The sequence below is a fragment of the Mauremys reevesii genome, linkage group 6 (assembly GCF_016161935.1).
Source record: "Mauremys reevesii isolate NIE-2019 linkage group 6, ASM1616193v1, whole genome shotgun sequence".
NCBI lineage: Eukaryota > Metazoa > Chordata > Testudines > Geoemydidae > Mauremys > Mauremys reevesii.
In genome coordinates, this window is record NC_052628.1 from 108,210,381 (window position 1) to 108,227,123 (window position 16,743).

Here is a 16,743-nt window from a genome sequence, read left to right on the forward strand (position 1 = left end):
TAGCTTCTGCTCTCTCCTTTAAAGACCTTGTTCAAGATCAAGTAACGGGAGGAAAACAACAACTATATTAGGATATTGTCTAGGTAGGCCAGCCTCTTAATCCAGAATTCAATTCCTCTTCCTCTGAAGCACCGGGCTCTGGCAAGAAACTCCACAATGGATAATTATGATATGATAGGAAGTTCAGATACTTCCTAATGCCCAGAAGCCCTTAGGAAAAAAACCAGCCAACCTATTTGTTGTCACTGAACAATCCAGTTATCAACATCTAGTCCTTTTAAAAATCCTGCTAAACGCAACCTAAAATGATCTTATGGCAATGAATTCCACAGGTTGATTAGATAATTATTTCCTTGTGTCAGTTTTAAATTTTCTGTCTTAACTATATAGCTGATGTCCCTTGTTCTTGTATTATAAGAAGTGTGTTTTTACTGGTATTTGTCCTGACACATCTTCACCATGCCATTTATTACGTTGTATAGCCCTATCATGTTCCCCCTTATTAGTCTCCTCTTAAAGCAAAGAGTTCAGATCTTTTCAAGCTTTAAAATGCCACTATCTTTGCCTATTCCTAAACACCCGCACGCCTTTGAGATAAGGGACCAGAAGTTAATAGTGTTTCACGAATACATACCACTGATTTTATATGGTGCCCTAATATTTTCAGTATTGTTCTCTTTACACATCCTAATCCCTGTGCTTTATTTAACCTCTGCTTCACATTGAACATGTATTTCACTGAACTTCCCACAATAAAAAACCCAGCACTGAGTTGCTGCAGTTAGTTTAGAAGAAAGGGCAGGAATATAAAATATAATCCTCCACTTTCTCCTTATTGCACTGCCAGAGAATAGCACAATAGACAGCTAGACACTATCAATCAGCTCTGGAGCAGAGATTTTTAAAAAATAGGTTCAAGTTATGCTTCTAAATCCATATTTTGGAGCTTAAATAAATGGCCTAATTTTGAAGAGTTCTGAACACTCAATAGCTCACTTTAAAAAAAGGTTGGCTTTATACAACTATTATCTGCAACAATATTGCTAAAGTTTGAGTTTTCAGGTTTAACCCTAACACCCGAAGTGCCCCCAACACGATGGGGCTTCCATTTTACATAAGGTGTTTGGCCAATTGGCAAATCAAAGCCAGTTCTGAATTTCAGTGCTGGCTGCAAACCAGGGTGTAAGTAAAGTGTCTCCCACTTGCCAAAATAAATAGCCAACGACACCACAATAAGGGATTTCCTTAACTCCTACTGCTGCTAGCAGAGCCCAAAATTGTACATAACTAGCCTTAAAAAGTAACAGCATCCAATCTGAGTAAAGCAACATGACTGAAATGGCAATAAAGATGTGATTTGAGAATGTCAACTGACTAAGAATTAAGATTAAAATGAATATTATATCACTTAAGTAATCAGATTCTACAGAATCACTCCAAAAGACTCTTTAAATAAAAGTAGCCAAAAAACTCTGGTTTCTATTGCTCTATTTCACTCAAATATTCTTAAAACAAGTTTATCACTGAAAGTTAAGATGGCCCATTTTCTAGAGTTATTCACTTGCTTGCTTCAAAGAAACTGATCACCGGCTATTGTCAAAGGAGTTTTTCCTCCCAGCACCCAGAGCAAAGTATTACACAATAAGACACATTATGGAATGATTTTCAAAAAAGTGCTCAACATTGCCTGAACTTTGCTCCAATCAAAAACTTAAGGAGAACAGAGTTAGACCAACACAGAATGCGTTTAGAAAGCCAACCCTTTTGTCTTTCTCCATTGTACTTAGCTATGCTCAACAATGAAAAGCAGCCACAAATCCTAGATAGTTAAACACCATAAAATCCCTTCTTTAGAGACTGAGTTTTGTCCAAACACCTTTCTCCCAGCTCTTCAGACAAATTCACATTTCTCCCATATTGTGGCTGTACAAGGATTTTTCCTACTCATACCACACTGTGCAGATACTATTGCTTACTCACTCCATAGGGAGAAAGTTACCTCCCTATCCCACCCCACATTTCCCCTACAGCTCTCTAAAGGAACTAGGTTAAAAAGATGACAGACTTAGATACAAGACAAAATGTATAGATAATACCGTCATCTACTAATCTTGAGAATGACTGAAGTATTGTGCTGATGCTATTCAAACACTTCTTCACCACGCTTATTAATCTTAGTACTGTGCCCTTGTTGGTCAACCGGGCAAATGCCTTCACAAGTCTCCCAGATCCCAAATCTCAGATTAATCCTTAAATTCAGATTTGGCCTTCTTTATAACAGTTCACTAAAAGTTATGTTATTTGTGTTAGCACATACAGACTCAGGTCCCACTATGCTGAGCACTGTACTAACATTTAGCAATATGCTGTCTCTGCCCAGTATTTCATGCAAAAAAGTACCCTTCTGGTAAGGAGAAAGAGGTAGCCGGTATGAAGCCTGATTAGGATACAAATTTATCCATTCATTCATAATCAAATGTTTCCACACAGCAACAAGTAACCTATTTCACGCTATAAAAGCGGGCTTAAGTTAAAACAAAAAAACCCGAACACTTACCTTAGTCTTTCACACCTCCCAGAGAAGACTATTTTGAGTTATCCAAGATTATGACTAATTATTCCTACCATTTCTTATAAATGGTTTCAACAATCTTCCTAAACCCCACTTTGTTAATGCAAAGTTACCAAATCCTGTATGAGATGGAATGTTTTATATCTTCCTCTGAAAGAACTGGCACTGTCTGAAATGACACTGCCTTGGACAGAGACTACGTGTAGTGTTAAAAAAAGTCATGAATTTCTGCAGCAGGCACACACAATGATTAAACAGACATTCATTTGCACAACCTGGAATAACTGCCTCACCATACATTGTTTTCTATTTCCCATCCTTTTAGACCTATCAGTTACAATAGCGTACCAGGACTCTAGTGGGAGATATGGGAATAGAACCTAATGCAGCAGGACCTTTAACAAGTCACTCCGTTTGTGCCTCTGTATCTCAGTTTTCCTGCCTTTATAATATGTTTTATAGGGTCTTTCATCTGAGTATTCTGGAGCAGAGTTAATTTCTCCTAATATGAATAAGTGCCCCTTAGTTATTACTCTCAATTCCCACATGTGCATTTTACCCTTACATCTGCACTCTCACAGCTCAATAACCCTTCCATAAGGCAGTGGAAGTATGTGTGAAAGGGAACCCCATTAGTGGTCAAATGCAACATCCTGCTCCAGTCTTCAGTTCTAATGGGACCCATTAGTGCTGCACAAATAGCACTTACTTTCTCCTCTAAATCCACGAGCGTCTCCTGCTGGCTGACCAAAGAGAACCGATAACGATCCTCGAGGACCAAGTTGGGACTTGTGGCTAAGCACCAACACAAAAAGTGGATCATGTATTTTGATGTTCCCCTTTAACCGACAAAATGAGAATGCTTTTCTACACTTAAAAAAAAACCACTACACCTATGGCTACCAAAAATGCTCCTTATTTGTAATACTGAATGTGTGTATGCTTACTGAAAACCTCCATGCTCAAATGGAGTTTTCTACAATTTCACCTGTCTTATGGTCACATGCTCAATCCACAGTCGTTTGCACTAAACGCTGACTTCATAAACATTCTACCGAGCTTTGGTCACCATTACTGTAACTTAAACCAATGAAGAATCTCCTACAAACAGAGATTCTGCCAAACATTATCTACAGTTCCTTGCCTGTGTACCACCCTTCCTTATATATGGAAGTCAGGTTTGTTTACTAAGTACTCCCATTAGAAAGAACAATTTACTAGTTTGTCTTAAATTTTGGTAACACAATGGAGGCCATCAAGTGCAGTTTTTAAACCTCATCCCTCCAAACCACGTGCAAGATTGACAGTCTGGGAAATTGGACCTTTCTATCCACAAAACTGCTGCAATACAACACATGGGCTACCAAGGTAACCCTCTCACACAGCCCTGTCCATGTCTCAAAATACTATTCCAGGAGAATATCTCTAGGGATGACAACAGTCCTCTGTCCCCACACATTCACTCCTTGGCTTGCTGGATGAGGCTACCAGCTGTGATGTGCTCTGAACAGATAATCTTGGAAAAGGAAAGAGAAGAGAGGCAGGTGGGAACTTTATTTTAAAAAAGCCTAGCTTCAACTCACTGACATACTGAAATAATGCGTACCCTCCCTCTCATTGCCTTCACCATCTCAAAGTACAGCTAGGAACTGGAATTTAAAAAGTGAATGTGTGTCAGTGGTTTGTACTGTGAATCTCCCAAGCTACTGGAAAATGTATAAGGAACTTTGCCAATACTAATTTGTTGACATCATATCAGTAAGTTTGGCTACTACAAAAGCCAGAAAGGGTACGTTCAGACATGTAACAGATTGAGAAGTCACCAAGGGGGGGCGGGGAGAGAAGAAAGGGGGGCAAAAATAGGGAATATTAAAAAAACTTTGCTAGTATAATATGAAAATTCATATCATTAATGCTCTGCTTAATTACTATATCCTTTGACTGATTGGAACTATTGAGTGCAGAATCTCTCAGACCAGAAACGTTCACAAACATTCTAACAGAGGGCATGAAATAGGCTATGCTGGAGGTCTCTGGCCTATCTTATTGTAGAAGTCCCCCTTCTAAAAATAAACGCTCTTATTTTCCCACCTATTGTAAATTTGCACTGATAGGACAAAGTCAAGATACCATTTAGAGCAGTAAGAATGTGACTGCCAGCTGCTATTTGACACACATTCTATTCTATATACCTGTATCATTTTTCTGGGTCTTGAGAATCTTGTTTTGTTGGCATTATATACAGCACGTGGGAAGTTGAGTTTTTTCTTTTGTATAAGTATGTTTGATAGGGCCTTTTCTTTCTTCAAAACTAGTCTGTAAGTTTATCTTGACTGCAAATTTGTTCCATTTTTCATAATACATGTACTTTAACCACAGATTGTTCGCAGTGTGGTAGCCGTGTTGATCGCAGGACATTAGGGAGACAAGGTGGGGGAGATAATATCTTGGAACAACTTCTGTTGGTGAAACAAGCTTTCAAGCTACACAAAATAAGAACTCGAAAGCTTGTCTCTTTCACCAACAGAAGCTGGCCCAACAGAACAAGTTACTCCTGTCATGCTGTCTAGAGTGGCTCAACTGTGAGAGGATCTACCTTAGGGCAGACAGTCAGAAAACAGGACAGACACCCCAAACCGGTGGGAATGTTCTTGAATAAAAAAATTCACCAAGCCAGTAACAAATGTGAACTCCTGAATTACTGTAACAGCCTTACCATGGAGTCACAGACAGTCCCCTTTACACTCTCCAGTGTCTCTTGCCACCCAGATAAGCTGGACTTTGTGATAAAAGATCAAAACCCAAAAAAACCCAAAAGTCACACCATACTCCGGTTTCTCCCGGTCCCAAGAGACCGGTCACTTACCCCTTATCAACTGGTACTCCAGGCAATGCTGGCAGCCAGTTCTAATCTATAGTAAAACTAACTAAATGTTTATTAGCCAAGACAAGGAAATGAGTTAAGAGGTTAAAGCAGTAAAGTAAAGGTGAATCATAGTTTATAATTCCAAATGGTGGCAGTAATGTAATAAACTACCAGGTTCCCAAAAGTCTTTTTGAGGTACCCATATTGTTTCTGGGGATCTCTGCTTTGCATCTGGTACACTTCCCCTGTAAGAGTCCAAACAGTCCAGAGATCCAGGATCTTTTCTTGAACTCATACCTATAGCTTCTTCTAACAGAAAACAAATTGACAGCGTCACTACCCACATGGGCTTTTCTTTTGATGCCAGAGCGAGGAACGCATTATGAGCCTTTGACTTCTGTTCACTACACAGAATGACAACTTGCTTTGTATTGAGCACTTTTCTGTTGAAGTTCTTCATTTGCATTCCACTAGGAATCTCCCTCGTTTGATGGGTTATTTAGTTACAGGGGTATACACAATGTAAATGCTACTACATTACAATGGGATATGGATAAATGAGAACACTGCAAGTATACGTGTATTCGGTGTTTAAAGTATCGCTTTGATTTGTACGAATATCAAAGTAACATGACCTGGGGCTCCAGCATCACAACCTCACCCACCTGTAAATCACATATTAATTGTGAGACTGTGCCAACATATGGGGATATGAGTCTTATCAGTAGCGCCTAGGAAATTTAATAAGTGTTCTTAGAAACACCACAATACCCTTAAAAATCATAAAGAATGACAGACTGAATCAAACTGTGTAGAAGGGATTCTGTCAGCAATCTGTACTTTAAGTGGTACAAAATACCTTAGCATGTAACACCAGGCAAAGCGACACCAACTGCTACATGTGTGTAAAGAGGCTTATGTAGTATTAGTTGCTATGGGAACCACAATTTCTTCACTTGTTTAAAAGCACAGTCATTAATAGAACATTAGTGAAGTTGGATTTTCTGGGAGGAGATGGGACTTATTTAGAAAAAAACTGACTACAAAAAACAAACAGAGTAAGTGCAGCTGAAAATGTACGCAGTCACAAGCAAAGTTAGCAGGAAGAAACCCAAAATCTTTGTAAAATTAAGGGGAGGGAGGGGGGAACGACAACCAAATCATCAGGAGCTTCAGTCCTTCTGAACTAAGCTTAAGAGTTTCACAGGGTTGAATCCTTGAGCGTCCTGCCTACACACAGGGGCGGCTCTACGTTTTTGGCCGCCCCAAGCAGTCATGCGCGGGAGGCGCCCCGGAGCCGCGGGAGCAGCAGACCTCCCGCGGGCATGACTGCAGAGGGACCGCTGGTCCCGCGTGGCTCGGCGGGACCTCCCACGGCTGCGGACGGTTTGCGGGTCCGGCGGCTCCGCTTGAGCTGCCGCAGTCATGCCTGCGGGAGGTCCAGCCGAGCCGCGGGACAAGCGCCCCCTCCGCAGTCATGCCTGCGGCAGGTCCGGTCCTCCCGGGGCTCCGGTGGACCTCCCGCAGGCATGACTGCGGCAGGTCCGCCGGCCCAGCCTGCCGCCCACCCCGGCGGCAGGGAACGCCCCCTACATTTTGCCACCCTAGGCACCAGCTTGTTTTGCTGGTGCCTAGAGCCGCCCCTGCCTACACAGAAGCAGAGCTGCAAAAGAGCTCCAAGCAGGATTTCCACTTCAGGCAGGAAGCAAAACAAGGAAATAAGATAATGTCAGAGTAAAAAGAATGAAGGATAACCCATGCCAAGCATACCTCTTAGTATTTTAAACCAACTGGAGGACAGCGGTCGCCGCATGTACAGCATGTCAACACTTCTATGGAGAAGTTACCTGTAAGAGAAGCCCTGCAAGATTATGCCTGGGCTGGACAGTTTTCATGAGTCCATTCACCCAGCCTTGAATAAATGGACAGTGAAACTGTTTTGCTTACCATAACTCATGATTAACATGATTTGACATTGCCAAGTAGTTCTTTCATAACTGCAAGGAGCGAGTTACTGAAAGCATACTACCAGAACTTGGGTTAGAGATCTGACTGTAGAAGCTCATTAAACCTCCTCAGAGGCATCTTCTCACAATTAACATTTGTAAGCCACTATATGGATTTACACTGAGGGAGTAAGAAATTTGAAAACAGAGCCAGAAGAGAAAGGATCCTACACATGCAGATGCACACTGAGGGAAAACAATTTACAGGCAACACAAAATGGCCTTGATTCTCCATGGAACTACATACAATCAAGATCAGATTCATGTTTTTGAATATTTAAAAAAAAAAGGCACTATATTCATCTCAGTGAAAATAAGTGTTCATGATCTGCTGACAGATTTGGACCACAGCTCATCTAACTGAGGAAGACTGGTCCCAGACACAAGAGGTTTCTTAGTAGCAGAAGTTGCCACACATGGATGGAAACATTACCAGCATCCTGAAAAACAAGAGAGTCTAAGACGCAGCCAGAATGATTATTACTCAGTCAGCATATTCTCATCAGCTGCTTTGCACAAGAGGGAAAGATGCAAGCTATGTACTGAGAAACTGAGATCATCGCTTTCTAAGCTTTTGAGTCCTAATTAAGTTTTAAAGCTGGAATAAGACAAACTTCAAGAGTAGTATTTTTGTTGTCGGCACTGTTTCCGTTTGCCAGGTAAAGTCTTCCTGGTGCGTGAGTGGCAGATCATTTGAGTTCAACTGGCAGAGATGTACAAGGAAGCCGACTACTTCTGATAGAATACAAATGTCCTCCAAAAGATGCTTTGTTGGATTACATATGTAAGCTAACTCCAGTTTACTGCAGCCATTACTGATGGACCGCAAAAAGGGGACAGAGACACTTAATGCCAATCAAAAGCAACCTACAGTTCAGAAGCTAGTATCCATTATCTGGATAACCTTGATTTTTAAATCAGTCCATCCTGAGATCAAGTAGATAGGGAAATATTATCTCTTTGGGTAGGTCTACACTACATTTAGATATTTGTGGACTGCAAGGACTTGGGCTTGCAGGGCTTGGGCTATGGGGCTGTTTAATTGCAGTATACATGTTGCAGTGTAGACATACCCTTTGTGGCTTTGAGATTGTTACTGAAATACTATGTTTGGTTCTGGTTTCAGCCCTTCACAAAGGATACTCCAAAAAATTGGAGAGGATTCAGCTTCTGAACTTTAGTGTTTCCTCCTTGATTTAAGTCTCATTTTGCATTTGCACTTTATCACCACAAGGAGAAGTTCATTTTCATTGGTTGTGATAAGCACTAACACGTTGATTTGCAACTAAAGGATTTACATGGAATTTGGTATATTTTGCTAGCCACAAAGGATACAGTGTATTTATACATATTTAGATTAGCAATTATATAGCTAAACATACATGTGTTCAAGCTGTAATTTTTAAATTGTTTTAAAATATGCTAATGACATTTATTTACTAGGTAATTTCTTACACATAATTTGCATCAGACTGCATTTGCATGGAAATTGGAATTCAATTCTAAGTGTACAAAAATAGCCTTTTAAAATTATTAGTCAAATAAGGCTACCTTAAATGTGCTGGATGCATAAAGAAAAAAGTTTATAAAAATAAATGAAAAACAGCACTAATTTATTAAAGAAAAGAAATATTCACTGTTGGTGAATTCAGGTTACTCCTGGTCACCAGGAGCCAGATTTTCAAAAGTTATTTAGGTGCCTAAATGCAGGTGTGCGCCTGCTGGGTTTTCAAAAATGCCTAAGCAGGTTAGGTGCCTAAATCCCACTGAAACCAATGGGAGTGGAAATCAATAGGAGTTAGGCACTGTTGAAAATCCCAGTAGTCACCTGCAATTGTAGGTGCCTAAATACCGTTGAAAAATCTGGCCCCACATCATTCAAGTTGTTAGAATTAGTGGTTAAAAACCAGGTGGGAGAGGATGATATCTTCTAAGTGGAAGAGAAAAAACAAACTGATTTTTTTCCAAAATTACCAGTCAGCTTCTCAGCTCTGAAAGAACTAGTCCAAATGAAGAAAATATTCTCTCTGCAGCTGCTAAAATGAAACCAAGAGTAATTAAAGGAAAAATATTTTCTGCTCAACAGAAAGTACTGACATTTGGAAAAAATGTCAATACCAGCATTTAATCCATTGTAAAAAACCCTGAAAATACAGAAGTTAATGAAGTGCCTGACATTGTGACACTTATAAATCTTGAGTTGGCTGCAAAAAAGTTAAAGATGTTTTCCCCCGATTCTGTATTAAATTTTTTAAAAAAAGCAGCTCCCTTTAACTTATTACAATCTAATTGCTAAATGATTCAACATTAATCTATTAAAAAATCAGAGAGTTAGGCTTTAACACAGGTGGTCATAATTTCAATTTTAATACTAAACAGATTAAGTGAAAAACACAAATTTGTTTTAAAATAATTTTAATCCACTCTGCTTGATTTTCCATATTAAATATACCCAACGGTTGCATTCACTCTTAGCTACAGCACGGAGGCATACAAATCATCCCGTTAACCCTTAAATAGTGACAGAACATTAGCTTTTTCAATGTTTCTGGAATTTCCTCAGCATTCCATAATTATCAAAAAATCAACATTCATGCAGAGACTTCCTTGGCCAATTATTTTAATGCTCTTAGGTAAGAGTTATCCAATCCTACATACTAAAAACATTAAACAGATGCTGTTTTACATCTTTGTTATTGCTGGAATAGAAAGTATTTCATTATTACAGAATTACAAGAGTACAACCTCCTTGTTTCCAAATACAGACAAGAAATATTTACTGAACACTGCCTTTTCTATAAGCAATTTTACCATCTCGTACTAGGTTTAGAACAATATAATTACTAAGATTTCTTTTGCTTCTAATAGATTTTTTTTTAAAATGCATCTGACTGTCCTTAATCCTACTGGCAATAGATTTTTCTTCACTTATCTGTAGCTTCCCTACACTGAAGTTTACATTTGTCTGTAAAATGGTGCTTCAAGGGATGCAGCCAACACAGAAAGTCATTTTCTTTAATTAGTTTTAAGCAATATTTAAGTCACAAAATTGGAAAGTCATAGGGAAAGAATTACTTCTTTACCCCCCCATGTTAACTCTGTACATTTGATAATATTTAGGGTATGCAAGTTTAACTGTTTCATTCTTGCTCATCCGTACGGTCTCATGTTCCAGCAGTTTGCTTGTTTTCTAGACAGTCCACTTTTTTTACATTAAGGTTCTCAAAGATCACCTGGAATTGGATAAAGCCTTCCTTAAAGAGACACATTTTAAAAGATGCACAATCTTTTTAATAGTGTCATCAGAAACTTGCACTGAATTGTATCAAACCCAAAGAACTCAAGCTAGCATCCTCATTTCAAACTTCCAGTGTCATTCCCCCTCCCCCTCCCAAACAAAAAGGGTCAAAAGCAAGACTTTGGGGAATTGAAAGTCAAGTCACACATCACATGGAAATAGAGATACGACATCACTCAGAACATTAACGGGGCCATTGAACATGGTCGACCAAATACCTAAATCCTTAAGAATTTTGCATGCATTCAATTAATACAGACTTTTCTTCTATGAAACAGTTTTAGAAGGTCCCAAGCCAAGTAATCTTCGCAATAATTTGCACCTAGGGAAGATTCATCTACTAAAAAAAATGGGTTCCCATCTTATAAAAGAAATGTGTAGAAGTCAACAGGAGTTGCAGGCACATAGCCCAACAGGTCAACTGAACAACTGAGCTGTAAAAGAACCTACTGTAGAAGAGAAGTCAAGAATTTCTGATCATTTGCTTACAGGAACTTGAGCTAGAAGTGGCTCAGTCTGCCAGCTAAATCAGAAATCCATTTGGTATATACTAATTTTCTTATACAAGCCTCTGATTTTTCTAGCACATTACAAGCTGTTAACTATAATTAGAGTATAACGGCACAGTTGCTGTGTTTTACTATACAATCCACTACATAAGTGGATTAGCTACAAGGCTGAAGGTATTATCAGGGCTCTTATAGGAATCCCTAAAAAAAGATGCAAGAATCTTGAGGTGGAGAGTTTTGCATTTACTGAGGCAGGTGACAGAAAGCAGTATCATCAGCCTTCTATTGATAGGCCACAAAGAGTAAGTGGTAAAGTGATTCAGCTAGTTGAGAGGGTACACTCAAAATGTAATTGAAGAAAGTGGCATAAATTATTTTGTAAACCTATTGTAACTGAATTACTTGACCCAGAAACCTGTACCAGTATGTTTTGACCTAGTATAGTTATCAATCCACTTGAGTAGTCTACTCCTTATACATGGTTCCATCCAATTTTCAACAGGTAATTCTGGATGACTCAGCAATACAGAGGCTGTCATTAATTACAGTAGGCTCAATGCAAAGAAGAGATTTTCTTCTCTATCCTCTCCTCCAATCAAACTTTAACCTAAAACCTTGGTGCCTTGAGTATAAAGATGTGCTGTGCTGCAGCTTCCATGTAGAAGTAGATGCAAGAAGTGCTAGCGCTACTATAGAATTTACTAACAATGCCTCATGGGGGGCATCTCAAAACATCAAGCTTATCCAGTTCACTTAGCAGACATCCTAGTATATAACGTTCATTTTATGGTAAATTTCTGTGACCTACATTACCAAGTTTTTAAACCAAGTATAAAATTTACCATTTTCACTAGCAATGTTTACAAGCTAGCGATTGCAAAAGAGAAAGGTGTTAGATACCAAAATGAACACACACAGCTTCTGGCAAGAATTTTCTTAAGTTAACTCTTATCTAAAGATCACTGTCTATTTATACACATGCAAGCTTCATTACTGAAAGGAGAATTCCAAGGGTCTGGCTGGGGAATACACATAGAAATGAAAGGTTCCATATGCCACTAAGCCCCAACTTCGAAAATAGTAACCATTTACAGTGACTAGTGACATGGTCTAACGGTAGGATAGCCTCTATACATTGAGTTGGGTGGCCTTCCACTAGTTTCTAGCAGATAGGTTTCTACACACCCAAAGTTGGCTCTGGGCTTCTGTCCCCTCTTGCCACCGCCCTCCCACAGTTCCTGCTGCAGCTCTGGGCACCAAGCTTGTGGCTTCCTCCCCCAGCAGGGGATTCTGCTCCTGGCGGCTAAAGCTGGGCAGCCCGGGCTCGGGACCTCCGCCCCCCACACACACACACTCCAGCCAGGGCTTGGAGCAGCCTAGGCTGAGGGCTTCTGCTCCCTGTTGCTCCAGCTGGAGCTCGGGGTACTCCCTACGGCTCCAGCCTGGGCAGCAAAATACAATCAGCATCCTCCAGCAGCATGATTTACAAGGTGCTCTGTCCACTTGCTGAAGGAACAGTGGAGGGAACAGTTTCTCCAGTGAGAACTGATTCAGAGATGAAGCAAGTCTCTGAAACCATTGATCCACAAGCAAGCCATTCCACCTGATAGACTCTCTCTGGCAACGGAAATAGCAATCTGGCCAAGTCAAAGATCACAAGAGCACATGTTAACACTACACTCAGACACTAAATCTGGTTTCTCAAATTGCTGGCGACATCTCCTGAAAGGAGCGGCGCCAATGATGAAAGTATAGGAATAAGGTATGATGCCAAAACCCCTACCTCACGCCATGGCTGCCACCACAACCACCCAGGTTTAAATGAAGGTGCCCGAGACTAAAAAACATTTGTAATGTAATGCCTCAGGGGAGGCTGTCAATGGTTTTCTTCCTTGCTTTTAGAGAGATTTAAGAAGGCCATAATCGGTGTTCTCTATGGTGGGCTATGCTTTGAGAGGGTCACAGAACTTCCTTATTAGCTACACTCTTAACTCCTCTGACAAGATCCTTATAGATTATTCTCATGGCGGGGGGGGGGAGAAGAAAGGAGACTTCCAATGGCTCAGCCATGAAACTAGGATAAAACTCTGAATTCCAAGAGAAATTGTGTCCTGGAATCATCCTCTGTTGTGTCCAGGCCCCCACTTGAGATGGCCTAAAGCTCAGCTGGGGGCTGTAGGTGTCCAAGGACATACTGACCAGTAAAGGTGGAGGAAAAAATGAATTGCTGCAATGAAAAACCAGCAATAGCAGGAGGTTGCTTCCACAGTGTGTTTTAGTCCACAACTCCATGCCGTCTTAACACAAAAGAAAGAGTGTGTTCTCTGTAATTACCGCTGTTATTCTAGCTATTGAAACTTCACAAGGCTTCAATACTTACTGATGGGCTATATAAGGATAGTAGATAAAGAGAATACATGTGCTGCATCACTAACTCCCATGAAATCTACCCCACATCTTCAGCATCACACACCCAGCCATTCTATGTGCAGAGATTTGGTACTTATCCTTTTCTTTTGCCTTTTCTTGTGCACCAAGGAAAGGTAACTGGCAGCCTCCTCTCTGTCCCACCATCAAAAGAACTCTTTCCACCACTATTCTCCTCCCACTCCATCTTCAAAATGGTCTCAAATACACTATTTTTCAAACTTCCATTATTGAAGCACATAGAAACAAGTGATTTTGTGTAAGATAAAAATCTTAAGGAAGTTCTAAGAAAACTGGACATCCAAGACAAACATTTAGAGCAGTCTATTAGTAGGTGTTTTGAAGTACAGCTCCATCTCATCTTCTGAAGTCCAGAAAGGTTTGATACGTGCTCTTCTAGACTTTTAGAATACAGAAAGTGAATGATATTTCTGTTAGATGTCTTTCCCTCCACACCACTTTTCAAAACCTGCTGAAAGAATAGAGGACTAACTGACTTTCACTGGCTATAGCAAGCCAAATGCCTTTTCACTAAATGCGGATGTTTCGTTTCAGCTGAACCACAATACATTTATCATCTAAGGATAACAGTATTACTCCAACCCAGAGAATCACTGTTCAAAGTTTTCTGCTCATTCCCCTGCTTCTATGGCAGAGAGGACAGGTAGCTCTTTCACTGAATTCCACCATGCTCTACTGTTGGCCATGCCTCAGAGGGCACTGTGCTAAAATCTCAGAGCTTGGCAACGTTTACCTTATGCCTTTGTGAAATACCAAAGTATAGAGGTAAGTGTTTAGTCAGTGACATGCTGAAAAGCAGTATTCATACCATCCTATTTGCATGTATTCTTGCTAGGTTAATAGTAGAATAAAAATCCTACAGCGTAATCCCATCTCTGTTCTACTCTACCACCCCATAGCCTGGTGATTTTCTACTGGAAAACATCTACTTTCAGAGCAGTGTCCACACCTCAAATTTATAGGAGAAATACTAGCTCTACAGTTATGATCTAAGTGTGGGATTTTTTTTTTAAATCCATTTTGAAAGCCAGAGGCAGTAGCCTTTTTTGGAACTGAAAGTTATTAAAAAAACAAAAGCAGCAGCTTGTGGCTAGAACGTGATTTCAGGTTAATATGTTTGACACTATGTTTAAGATTCAGTCTGACAAGCTATTTTATTTTTTTGATATTGCTGAAAAACACCCTACAGCACTTGATATCTTATGACCAGAGGAAGGAGGAGCAGGCTTCTCTTAGCTAGTCTTACCTACTTATTGCCCAACACGGAACCTCACCTGGTACTGGTTTGAGAGAGATGCTTTCTATTCCAACATTATAGCCCTTACAAGTTTCCCCACCTTCCTTTGTCCTCTGTCTGCATATTCTTCATGAAGATGAAGATTCATCTTCAAAACAGTTACACTCTTAGTTAGGTGATCACTAAATTCTTCCAAGTCGTTTGCTTTTATTCTTATCCCATAAGCAGAACATTTTTCAGCCTCTTAGTATTTCCCATTCAGGAACAAGCCTCCAGGTGTTTAACACAGAATTTGGTACACCAGAGAATTTAACTAGCTCATTTTGTAGTATGACACCCTGCATTTAAACAGAATTTATCAACACAGCCAAAAGCATTTTACTTCCTTTGCTGCCCAGACAAAATAAAGCTTCATCTTGTCTAAAGTACCCCAAAAACAGTTTACTGAAATCAGCTTATAGAGTAACTTTTCATTTAGTAGATATTCTCTTGCCACTCCACAAGCTTCCATTTACAATGAACCATGTTTTGCCATCCATTAGCTCAGACAGTGTTGATAAAGGATGGCTTGAATTACACTACACTTCCTCCCTCACCCCATTATAGTCTGCTCACAACATGAGCACCATTGCCTGCCAACTACCAACTCTTACTTTTGAGAGCATATGAATCATGGTTATATTTGTAACAGGTACATGAAGTAGAAAATACTAAGTTCTCTGCAGCATATCAAACATTTTATTTCTACGTACACCTCTACCCTGATACAACGCTGTCCTTGGGAGCCAAAAAATCTTACCGCATTATATCGAATTTGCTTTGATCCGCCGGAGTGCGCAGCCCCCCCCCCCCGGAGTGTTGCTTTACTACATTATATCTGAATGTGTGTTATATCGGGTCGCGTTCCATCGGGGTATGGGTGAATTTAGCAAGATGCCTTTTATTCCATTTTCTAGGCAGTGTGCCAGCTCAACTTCAGGTCTGTGCATATTACACAGAGTCTCAATAGAGGTCAGAAGTATTGAGGATCTGGCACAGCAAAAGCCCCCCTGGATATTTTAATAGGCTTTCCCTCCCTCCCCCAATCTACTACTACCGATAAAAAGGACATGCCCCTTTCTTCTTGACCTAAACACCAGAATGAACATAAACCCCATCAAATAATTGAGTACCCTAGCAGCCTCACAAACCATCTGTTTATTCTGAAACTTGTCCCTTAACTTTTATTTAAAAAGTGACAACTACACACACACACACACGTACAAGTAAATGGTCCTCAACTGAGAAATGCCCCTCTGTACGAAGCAATTCAGTTAAGGATGGATGTGCGCCACGTAATTTAGCTGATCACGTGCCAAGGAAGTGATCACAATAAACAGGAGTGGATTACTTTCGTGAAGATGTAAGAAGGGGCCCTGATAGATTACTTCAAAAGGCCACCCAAATGTTCAAGACAGTTCTGAGTTGGCAGTAGGATGACCAGATAGCAAGTGCAGAAAAAAAAATTTTGATGGGGTGAGGGGGTGCCTATACAAGACAAAGCCCCAAATATCAGGACTGTCCCTATATTATAGGGACATTTGGTCACCTTAGTTGGCAGTTTACTTAAGTTTGGACTTCATCTTTACTTACCCATGCCATATTTACACGTGCAGCTAGAAGAAGTTAGAATAAGTTTCCTTTGTGGCTTGTTCCACATAAGCATTCCTATAAGTTTAGGAACATGACACTGTAGAAAGCATGTTAGTGCAACCAACAGCCATAAATTCAGTCCTGACAGCAGACTGTTGTACAAGATGTTTAAACT

The 16,743-nt window shown here is 40.1% G+C and overlaps 1 protein-coding gene across 25 annotated transcripts in view; it reads right to left on the reverse strand.

Annotated features, from left to right (window-relative positions):
- The window catches only part of ELAVL2 (ELAV like RNA binding protein 2), a 148,302-nt gene that overhangs the window by 85,166 nt on the left and 46,393 nt on the right, over positions 1–16,743 (reverse strand). Inside the window, exon 1 of one of the 25 annotated variants that reach the window (XM_039545436.1) lies at positions 7,209–7,226. The exons of the other annotated variants lie outside the window; for them this stretch is intronic. The gene's annotated coding sequence lies outside the window, so the exon portion shown is untranslated. Of the gene's footprint in view, positions 1–7,208; positions 7,227–16,743 lie in introns of those variants that run through there. 25 annotated transcript variants of the gene reach the window in all.